The sequence below is a fragment of the Thermobia domestica genome, chromosome 8 (assembly GCF_964235325.1).
Source record: "Thermobia domestica chromosome 8, izTheDome1.hap1.1, whole genome shotgun sequence".
NCBI classification, from domain to species: Eukaryota; Metazoa; Arthropoda; class Insecta; order Zygentoma; family Lepismatidae; genus Thermobia; species Thermobia domestica.
Genome location: NC_137461.1, coordinates 651,497 through 663,399, shown reverse-complemented (window position 1 = coordinate 663,399; position 11,903 = coordinate 651,497). Strand labels below are relative to the sequence as shown.

Genomic DNA, 11,903 nt, shown 5'->3' with positions numbered 1-11,903 from the left:
CGAACTCCTTATTGACAAGTCATGCGGACAAAAGCCTCTATTATTTTCTCTGCAATTCTCGAATTCTTGATCTCCCTTACGAGGTTGATATTCGAAGCCAAGACCCTTCGCACAAAGAGAGAGCGTTTCAGATACGCTTTATATCAATATCACGAGTAACTTCCACCAATGGCAGGCAACACTACATCCATTGCAAGCAGAATCTTGATGTGAAGGCAGGAAGCGCATGCGCTTATTGGCGAAAGCGCAGAAGGCCTGTAGCGCCCTCTTGTTTCCAGTGGAGATGGATTCCGCTCGGAGTCGAAATCTGCATTGAAAAGCGTCGAGTTCCGGTTTCCTTTCCTGGCAGTGAGGGCACTCCTTCATTCAGTGAGACTTAACGCTTTTCTCGTGTCGAGAGGTCAATCGCCAAGTGAGGAGGATCTTGGAGGTCGCAGTGGATGCTCCCGCAGTGTTCCGCAAGAGAAGGGCTCAAGGTGAGTGGATTATTTGACTCTCTCTGCAGTCGAGGGGAAGGGAGAAGAACATTTGCAATGAAAAGGGGACTCTCTACCCGCAAACTGGAGGGGCGTCCCCTGTGGCTAACAGTTGTAGAAACCCTCGCCTGGTGCTTGGATAATTATTTAATTGCATCAGAGACCGAAAGATGTTAATTGCACTCAGAGCAGAGGATGGGAAGGAAATACTCTCTGGAATCATCATGTATGGGCTTCAGATAAATATATACACTCTGTGTTAGCGGTGAAGCAATGTCCTTGCGTTGGTATGCATGTAAATAAAACTTGTTTACCGGTTGCTTGTAATCCTTATAACAAGGTCGCCCTGTATCTTTCGTGCAGGAATAAAGGAGAGACGTGGAGGTTATGTGTTCGATGCCCGCAAGGTCATATTTCTGTTGATAAAATAACGAAGGCCAATGAATCAGAATACGGATTTTTTATTGACGTTTCGAAGTTGAAGTTTACAGAGAGTTAAGGAATAAGTAAACAGAACGATAGAAGGTTCTTGGTTGAGAAGTGTAAATTCCTTTCCCTCCTACGCATTGCAACTCTGCTTTTCTCTTCTTCTTCGGGATGCAGTTCTTTTAAAAAAGATTTTCTTTTGAATATTGCCAAAAATGTTTCTTTCTAAGTACTGTTTGCTTTTTCAGTAAATTGGTGCCTGTTGTACTTGCATGAAAAGTTGTAGACTTATTTTTCAGAACGAGTGAAATGGCAGTGACAACTTGTTTGATAGTTGATAACATTTTAATTTCCTTTAGATGTTATGAACATTTGAAAGTGCTTAACAAAGACAATCGTTTCCCTTCTGTGAAAACATACTTATGCAAATGTGTAGAGAAATGTAACGTTTCGGTCATATTTTTCCTAAGCTTCTTCTGTTAATAACAATTTATTAGTCAGTTTAATATGCTGCCTGTACCTTTGTGGCCATCAGTAATGTGAGTTTTTGGTGTACGTGTGGGTCCACTTTCGATCGAGGTTTGGAGTACTTGCTTAAAATACGATTTCGATTAGTGGTTTGGATCTCATTGTAAACCCAGTCTCAAATAGCCTTGGTATTGAAAACTTAACCTTAAACACCAGTTAATCAACGAAATATATTCATGAAATATTAAGACAATCATTATCAGAATTTGGTTATGCCTATACGGTTAGCTTCCGTTTGTTAATTCGGGTGATCTGGATTCGATTCCCAGCGGAAATTAGTGTTGTTTGGATGTTACTCAAAACTGTGAGTTCATGCTATAGAATCGGCGCTTAATTGGGGCATGGAAATTTAATAGCAACGTAATAATACAATATAATTCCTTATAATTGTAATATTTACTATTTACGATATAGAGACGATTTCAGGTTTAGGTTGTGAACGACTCTCTCGTATATTCTATATTGTTCGGTCAACATCTACCCCATCACTGAGCATCTAAACACTCCTCAATTAGAAATTTAGAAACCAAAATTCTGTGTAAAAGAGCGTACATTCTACAACTAATTAATGAACTTTTCAACCCCATCCCACCCAGAATGTCAAACTTTCGGATATGCTTACTAGTAGGACTATAATATTTTGTACTATTCTATATTTTCGTGTAATAGAACTTTGATAGACATAGATAATAATGTATTGATTGGGAGTCAAACAACTAATATCATGCAAGCGGAGATAGGGTTTTCTATTCCTCCTCTATTCCTCCTAACGAAACGCCCATATTATCTGTATTATTTTAATATTATTTCACGCCTACTAATTGTAAGTGCAATTGTGAAAACATTTCTACTTATTTATGTAAATCAGTTATGTTGTCCAGCAGAGTATAACTCCTCTTTTTCCGCAAAATGGAATGTAGCGTCATTTTAGGTATTTTGAATTTGATTTGATTTTAACGAACCGTTTATCAGCGATGTTACGAGATGTGGACCTAGAGCTTAACGTGGGATCCGAATCATATGAACTCCCGGTGGGAATCGAACCCGATTCTCCCACGCATTTCTGCTTTTTTCTGCAGAGGGAGGGAGGGCAGTACTGTCCGATATTAATAATGCTTCACGATTTTCATTACTATATTGATTGAACTGTATATGGTCTTTTCATGACTTACAGCCTAGCAACTGACGTCCTTATTAAACACTAATCAATTAATCAATTATATATCTATATCTATATCTATATCTATATCTATCTATCTATCTATCTATCTATCTATCTATCTATATATATATATATATATATATATATATATATATATATATATATATATATATATATATATATATATATATATATATATATATAAGAGAAACGGGAAGGGGGAATGGCGGAATAACGAGGAACTACGTAAGTTTTAGTGTTTATTAGAATTGTTAGGGTCACGAAATCTAGAAGGCTCAGGTCATGTAGCTAGAAAGGAAGAAACTATTAACACTTTTAAAGTTTTAAGTGGAACTCCAATTGGAAAACTACGTAGGTGTAGATGGGAGGACAATATTGAGATGGATCTCCCAGAAATAGGATTACAAAGTAGAAACTAGATCCACTTGGCTAAGGATAGAAGTCAACGAACGCGGAATTGAACCTCGGGGTTCCATAGACCATAAAGCCAGTTATTTTTTTAATTTAATAAATAGCAATAGTTTTAGGTCTTTTATCTTGTGACAGAATAGTTTAGAATCTATATTATTTCGTTGTACTTTGCAATACTATGTGTGTTGCCCACAATCGAGACGAGACATAATTTTCGCCACTAGATCCGAGACGAGACAGACCTCTTCGAATATAAACCGCTGAACTTTTCACGAACCTATTCGAGAGGAGGCAATTCCAAATATAGCTTCGTGTGGAACAAGAGCCTCTGACGGAGGAGAAAGAAGATGGAGGATTAATGAAACTGGATAAGACATCAAGGAACAAAAATATGGAAGGAAAATGGAGAGTTCCGAGGAAGCTTAGGGACACGACATTGTCCATGGGCTAGATTCGAAATGGAAGTCCTTTGTATCAGAAGTGACTGCTCTACCATTGCGTCATTCACCCTACATGGAAACAGAAAAGTAATTTAAAAAATCATATACTTACAGGAATTCTTCAGTCATAACAAAATCTTTGTTATTTTATGTCTTTTTCTTTCTCGTTCGTGAAATTTACGTGGGAATAAATAATATTAATTCACTAACTTGTTCATAGAAATGCCTTCCCCGAGGATGAAATTCAAAGTCTGCCATCGAAGGTGAGGGTTTTCCAGGAATTTTCCTCAATTCCACAAAGAGAAATTCAAGATGATACCTTAAAATATAACTCTCACCTATGTCATACTTTTGCTGTTATTAAGTTATTGCATCTATAAATTAGATGTAACGTTGTAGACATTCAAGCAGTATCTCTCCCATCTGACACATATATATAAGCTTCTTCCTGCCAAAGCAGTTAGCGTACACGTCTTTCGCGCGGGAGATCCGGGTTCGAATCCCGGTGGGAGGTCATGTGGTTCGGATTCCACGTTAATAAGTAAGTCAACGTCCGATATAACCTCGCTGCTGAACGGAACGTTAAACTCAAAATCATTGTATATATATATATGCTATATAGTATAGTTTTCGTACATATGGCTGTGTTTAATATATTATGTCTAAATTTTCACATATGTATATATATATATATATATATATATATATATATATATATATATATATAGATATAGATATAGATATAGATATAGATATAGATATATGAGTGTATGTAAATTTAGACATCATGTTAAACACAACCATATATATGAAAACTATAGTTCCTGTTTACTAGACTAGAAGTTTCTTCTTAAATAAATAGATTTTAATTATTTTTCTGATGGCCTTGAGAACCAGTCGTACATCAATATAGAAAGTGCAGTATTGCTAAATGTAAAATTACGTAAATTCTTAAAATGTAAAATATTCAAGAAATATATAGTTTCAATATTTGAAGCACTATACGAAAAAAGAAGTTCTGTTCCTTACATTTAATATTTCTCCGAAATTCTGTTATTTGTTTCAGCACCGAGGCCACATAAGAAGTAGATAGTATATACAGTTTATTGTGTCGTAATAAGTGTAATCCGTCCAAATTTCTAATATCTAGAAACGAAATTAAGAATTTAACTCGGGGTCGCATGTACCTAAGGTGCACGCACCATTCATTAGAGCAGCGAGATTGTGTGAAATTGTGCTGTTGAATAGCCCCTTGAATAACTATAACAACATATATGCTAGAAAATACTACGAATTGACCGGTTGTATTGATTAAGTTTCAGGAAGCAGCAGCCCACCATTTGTACTCGTTGTGGAATAAATGTAAAATTATTATTTAGTTATTCAAAAAAGGGAAATAATTAACACTGGCTGGATACTTAGCTTCCGAGAAGCGTACATGAGATTTCACATACGTTTAGTCATTGGTGCAGCTAGCTCAGAGCCGAAGGGACTTATTCTCCCCCCCCCATCCCCAGTTCTTTCAGTAACAAAAATAATTTATCCATATAGTTTTGAAACTTTATCGTGAATTTATGAAGTACCTACCATAGTCTGGGTTCTTGCTACCCCCCCCCTTCCCTTCAGTTTTTATCTTCTAGATTCACCACTGCGTTTAGTAGGATATTTTCCCAAAATGGGTTTTCGGAAAGAGCAGGAAGAAAAAGAGGAAGCGTAATATAAAGAGAGACTTAAGGAGATTAAAAGATGAAGATAGGCCCTGTTTTCAGCTGTAGAGTTTGCTAGTAAGTCAGTGGTTATTAGTATTACCTTCTTCAGTGGAGATCTGGCTCCGGTTCCGATGTGTAAAACTATGGCTTCGTCTTATACAGAGGGCGATGTAATGAGCAGTAATCCGCGGCTGCCTTTACGCTCGAATATCCATTTTACTGTTGCCCACGAGCAGTGGCAGATTTAGGAACCTTTCGTCCCTAGGCAATGTATGGTCGAGTGCCTCTCATCCGCCACTGTTCACTAATGAAATTGTTCCGAATGTTGATTTGTTTCTTTTGCGGCCCCTCTGAGTTGCGTGGCCCTAGGCAATTTGCCTCGTTTGTCTAGTCGGGAATCCGATGCTGCCAACGAGACAAGAAATTTCTTCAATCATCTCCAAAACGAGATGAGAAGTAGATTTGCAAATCCGAGGCGATACGAGAAACGTCATAGAAACGTAATACGAGAAATCGAGACAAGATGGAAAGTTTAAGCCTCGTGGGAAACACTATTTCACCCAAGTCTTAGTCTGAAACACTGTTTGAGTGCTTCATGATTCATGATAATTTCGTCTAGAGATTATCAGAATTCTTGCACGAGAGATCCACGAAGGACGTTATATACAACATTTAAACAACAATTACTATTTAGTTGTGTATTTATTATGTAATGACTTGTGTATCTTTAAACGTATGTAAATGCTCTTCAATATATTTGTACCAATGACTTTATCAATTTATAAATTTATGCTATGAATCATCTAATCCTAAAAGAGTGATTGAAAATTCTAAGACTTGGGTGAACTAGTGTTGTTCACGAATGTCTCACCTCGAATTTAAAAAAGTCCCTTTTTGTCTCGTTGACACCTATTTGCTGCCCATTTTACTTACTCAATTAAGAATCTCGTCGCAACGTTTTCTTACATTGAGGACCTAAAATAAAAGAGAAAATGTTGGAGTCCAATCGCGCTTAGCACAAGAGCTTTATACAATATATTGATAATGTGACAACAAAACAATTGGCTACGAAAATTTCAATTTTGAACATCGAATATTCTCGATCATTTCGAAGTCGCTAACGCTTTCGCCTTCAGCGTTCGATTCCCGGTGGGGTCACTCGGTCGAAAAAGTGAAATAAACGCTTTTTCAGGCCAGCCACCCTGAATGAGGTTTTCCTGGGTTTTCCTCATTCACACCAGGCAAATGCCGGGGTGGTACCTAATTTATAGGTCCCAGACCGCTTCCTTCCCTCCCCAATCCTTTCTTCCTTCCGTTTTCCCGAAATGTGTGCTCGCCGAGGGACGTCATCCCTCAAATCGTGAAGGGCTAAATGACCTTAGATGCCGAAAGCCCAGAAATCTAAATCGATCATTTCGATTCCTCGTGGTGAACAGCATTCAATTTAGAAGTACGGTTGTTACAAATCTCATATATAATAGTATACAATACACCTGGCCAGTTACTCTGGTCTAAAACCTTTGTACTTTTGACCTTTGTCATACTTTATTAATGAGTGTTTCCATAAAAACTCAGGACTAGTAGCGCGGTCCTGTATGCAATGTAGTTCTCTTGAAGGTGAGATTAGTGAGGTGGGGAACGGCTTATACTCAGGACTGGGTCTGGAAAGCTGTGAAGTACATCGTATCCAATCCCTGGTTGTGGTTCGTAATCCATGTTAATAGAACACTACTAGTAGACAGTAGCAAATCTAGCCCGGGGCTGGTGAGGCCTAGGCTCACCACGTTGTTGATTTATTGATTTGATTTTGAGTTTAGTGCCCCGTTCAGTAGCGAGGCTATATGAGACGTGGATCTACAGTTTAACGTGAGATCCGAACCAAATAGCCTTTGCCTGGAATCGAAGCCGGGTCTCCCACTCCAAAGGCGTGTACACTAACAGCTTAGTCACGAGGGAATTCTGCTCTTTTTCAGTAACAAAAATAATTGAAGTTATTATTTCTATATTTTTGAAAGTTCATACTAAGCGTTGCGTTTTAATCTTTACGGAAACATTCTTGAAATATTAGATATAGTTGCAGTTTTACTTTTTTTTATTGTGAAATGCTTCAAACTTGAGGCCCACAATGTGAAAGTCCAAGCTAGTTAGTATATACTCATCGGGAGAAAGGGGGCGCGGTGGTTCAGTGGTAGAGCGTTCACCTCCGGTGCTTGGGGTCATTGATTCGATCCCATCTCGCGCCGTGTGGACTTTGTTGTTGACAAACACCGTGCTCGTGGGTTTTCTTGGGTTCTCCAGTTTCCTTCCACTTTCACCATTTCACTCATTTCTCATCATCACCGTCTCCTTTAGCCTAACCGGCATAATCGTGAGACGTTAAACTCAAAGATTTTCATCGGGAGAAAGTTAAGTTGAAAACCTTTGCAGGATCCATGAAAAATTGGAAACTCATGATAACAGATATTATAGTCTGGGTTCTGACTAACCCCCCCCCTCTAGTTTTTACCTTCAAGATCCACCACTGCTAGTACGTCGCGTCAAGGATGCAAAACGAAATCTCAAATCGGAAACTGAAAGGCATAAGAAAATAAGCCTTCTTTTGCATACACTGTCCAATAAATGAGGCTTTCGAGATTTCGGAACAACAGAATTTGCTTATTCTTTTGGATAAAATAAATAATCCACTTTTTACTACTAATTAACATTTTTACCCCAAAATGAGATCGTTTTGCCTGAAAGATGCATTAGCATCTACGTATTTACGCAAATATTACATTTATTATGTCTAAAGTAATCCATTTTGATACCTGCAACTACTCGATCAAATTTTAGGAGAAGAGGTTACGCTTGGAGAGAACTTATATTACGAGTAGTCTGAAAAATTATGCATCGGTTATTTTGCACTTAACTCTTATTTTCAGGGAAGCTCGTCATTCTTTTATAGAATATCCATCTCTTTCGCACTGAGCACAGTTTCAACATCTGCAATGATCGAGGTAATTTTGGTCTGAATCAATTGTTGAAGACTGTCCTATTATCAAAGAGGGAGTTATAATCAGAACCCTTATTCGTAGTCGGGGGATGAATCAACATCCGTTGCCCCCTTCCATTCTAACATATTCTTGTGTGGTACTTATATGTGTGACACGCTATATTGATTGCTATCAATATGTTGTGAGTCATATATGCTCATGCATGATGCATAACGTTCCGTCACCTGCCTTGCCTCGCTCTGCGTGAGCGGTTACCGTAATGAGCCCTGTCTCTGCGGCCGATCGATAGCAGACGGGGAATAAATAAGTCAGATGCAAATTAACCGAAATACAAGTTAATAATAAGCAAACTATCGTTCCCCTGCGGACTACTCTTTGGAACACAGTGTTATAAAAAACATTTTCAGTTTTATGCTTAAGAGAGAACCTATCGCTCCTGTTCACAGTTTGTTTCAAGTTTTTCGAAATGTTGAAGAATCCAAAGAACATGTTAAACCAGAATTCTGAGTGAATTTAAAACTACAAAATAATACTGAGTAAGTAACTCAGTGTTTCAGAGATCGTCCACGTGATGCATGTGTAAGTTCGAACACGGGGTGGGCCAATCACAGAGGACTTAGTGACATCGAAGGCCGTACATGTTGAATGGAGAAAGTCGCTCATCGTATACCAACAACACAGTTACATAAAACCTTCTCTAATAGTAACCAATATATTTACTTAGTAAGGAAAGCAGAAACATCTATTTATTTACCATTTTAATGGGAAACTTGACCCTTTGTGTTCTAGACTATTCTCTCAATGTTGCGAGATACACTGGATGTTCCAACCTGATTGATATTTTCAAGGTAGGCATCAGTTATCTAGGAAAAGGGTTTTCACCTCAGTTTAAGAAATTACGTAAGAAATACATTTTTAGTAACGAGTCAGTCGGACCGGATGAAAGGGTTCAACGGGCTGAAACTGGACAAATAGCCGGTCTACATCAATGTTTTCCATACTTTTTCAGATTTTAACACTATGTACACGATGGGGTAAGTTGCCTGAGTACATCCTCAAATTTCTTATGAGTTACTAGTGTTCGTTATTGAACATATCTGGAAAGTAAATATTTTTAATATTTTACAATAATTTTCGTGTTTCTTTTCCATATTTATGTTGAATTATATTATTTTTTTTATTTACGTTTCACCTTCTTCTCAAGTTACCGCGAGTGTTTCGCAAGACACACCATGAAAATCGCGGTAGTGGGATGGGAAGCACTGGTCTACACGCACAGTTTGTGACTAAGCCTGTGAGTATGTATTTTTGATAACAGAACTAATGCGCTCAGCAGCGTCTCCCAACTCCAGTATCTTCGGCCGTAGTGAGTTGTGGTGCTAAATTTTAGAATTTAAAAACTGAATGTTCGGCCATCCAAAAGACTTCATAAGACTCATTTACAAGAAGTAGTATGTGCATCACTGTATCAGAGTATACAGCGTATAATACTTTCATATGTTATGGTCCAGCGAATACACACTTTTAATTTATGAAAGAACGGCATGTATGGGGGTGAAAATATGCTATACTTTTGAAAACGATGTAGCGCACAGTCTACCCACCAAGAGTTCTAGCATTACATAAGTGCTGTTAGGAGTAGGCTATACGTATCACTGCTAGAAGAAGTCGTATATTAATAGGTACACAATATTCTAAGTGACACTTTGGATCTTTCATAAACAGTACATAAATAAGGGAATAATTTATTCCAGGAGGTTAAAAATCATGAACTGCATTAGGTTGGCAGTTTACGACATACTTTCTAACGCCTTAAATTTAGTTTATCGCGATTTTATGGAATACAAGGTAACCGAAAAAGATTTCGGTGTTCTAGAGCAGTGATAAACAAAGACCAGTAGATGATAGGCCTATGTACCTTTAAGTTTCAAAGTAATCTCCATCAACATCCAACACCTTCTGCCAACGTTTCTGCAGCTGTACAATACTCTGGTGATAAAACTCGATGGTCGTGGATGCAAAGAAATCGTGAGGGCCCGCAAGTCTCCGTCATTTGCAGAATCTCCCACGGAGGTGGTTCTCGATAATCTGTTGTTACCAGGTCCGGTGAACATGGTGTATGGCACAGTGTCTCTCAGCCAAGTTGCCAGAGTCCTCTTTGCCATATGTGGCTTGGCATTGTCGTGAAGGAGCAGCACATCCTTCAGCACGTCATTTTGTTTCGTTTGGTATCATGTGTTGACTGATGTGTGTTATCGTTGAATAATAATACAGTCAAACTGAAATTAAAGTTTAACATTTAATCATAATTAAGAGCCATATCTCAATAACCATACAGTACATTGATTGATGTATCCTTCTTCAGTATCAGTATAATCTCAATCGGTTTCATATTTTCAGCTCCAATTATTACGTTTACAAAAAACAATCCTTTTTCTCGAAAACTGCGTATGAGAATTTACACTCTGTAGAGCTCAGTGAGGTCTGTTGGTTGCTATAGGTTTTGTATTTTCACATATTTTTGCGTTAGACGCTAAACCTTCACTAAGAAGTTAAAAATTAGTGCTAAGAGAGGCTGCACCTCTCACGCCTGCAAAGGCAACAACAAATGCTCAATTCTATTACCCTAACACAAATGTCGTCGGCATACACTAAAGTGTGGTGTAACTCAAAATGGTTGAGAACCATTGATATACTAAGTATTTTTTCTAAGTGCACAGTATCTATTTCCGCTCGTAGCCCACGGCGCCAGAAACTTTATCAGCAAGTGCTGTAGGAACTCACTGAAAAAGCAATCTATTAAAGGTCAGGAAAAGAGGAGTTAAGTTGAGTTGATTTTAGTTTAGCGTCCCTTTCAGCAGCAAGGCTATATGAGACGTGGACCTACTGATTAACGTGGAATCCGAACCACATGAGCTCCCGCTTGGAATCAAACCCGGGTCTCCCACGCCAAAAGCGCGTCAGGAAAAGAGGATACTAGACCTGCTGTACATGCAATTTCTTTCCTAACTAAAACTGAAACTTAATGAATTAACTGAGAAGTGAATTTCATTTGACAGTTGTGAAACAACGGTAGTCTTCCAACTATACAAATTGAATGTTCAAAGAGATCCATAACTTTAGACTGCAATAGAAGAATAGAAAGAAATGAAATCCGTTGAGTAGAAATTTCTTACTGATTCCGGAATTAGTGGACAGACAGAAGAGAAGATGGAATCCTTCTTAAGAACCTGAATCGATTGAAACAAAGAAAAAGAAAAAAGGTTGTTGCTATCTCTTTATCACCGATTTGTTGTATGGTGATAAATGTTAAAACTGGAAATGGATTATTTCTTCCATTTCTACTTTTAACAGAGGGTTAATGGAGGAGATGGAACCTATTCTTTGAACCTTCAATATATTCAACAAAGCTACTTGTTTCAAACTTTCAGCCATGCATAGAAATTTTTGTTAACAGGGGTCCACGCTTTCATGGGGGAGGGCTAATACTACAAGCCATTACGTCTATATAATATTGAAGGGGTATTATTTTGCCCCCGAAAAGACGATAAGTAATTGTAAAAATACTTCCATCTATATTTTCAGAAGAAAAACGATACAACTAAATTAATTTTATAAGAAAAAAGAGTGTACAGATGAAGTGTAAGAACATATGTTCATGCTACATCAATTATCTTCCTGTTAAACAAGTATAGTTTTGTTGAGAAAATGTATGAATATATATTGAGTTAGGAAAG

At 37.8% G+C, this 11,903-nt stretch overlaps 1 protein-coding gene across 1 annotated transcript in view; it reads left to right on the top strand.

Annotated features, from left to right (window-relative positions):
- Window positions 1-254: 254 nt before the first annotated feature.
- The window catches only part of LOC145692621 (uncharacterized protein CG3556), a 375,007-nt gene continuing 363,358 nt past the window's right edge, over window positions 255-11,903 (top strand). Inside the window, exon 1 of the mRNA XM_081767946.1 lies at window positions 255-476. The gene's annotated coding sequence lies outside the window, so the exon portion shown is untranslated. The remainder of the gene's footprint in view (window positions 477-11,903) is intronic.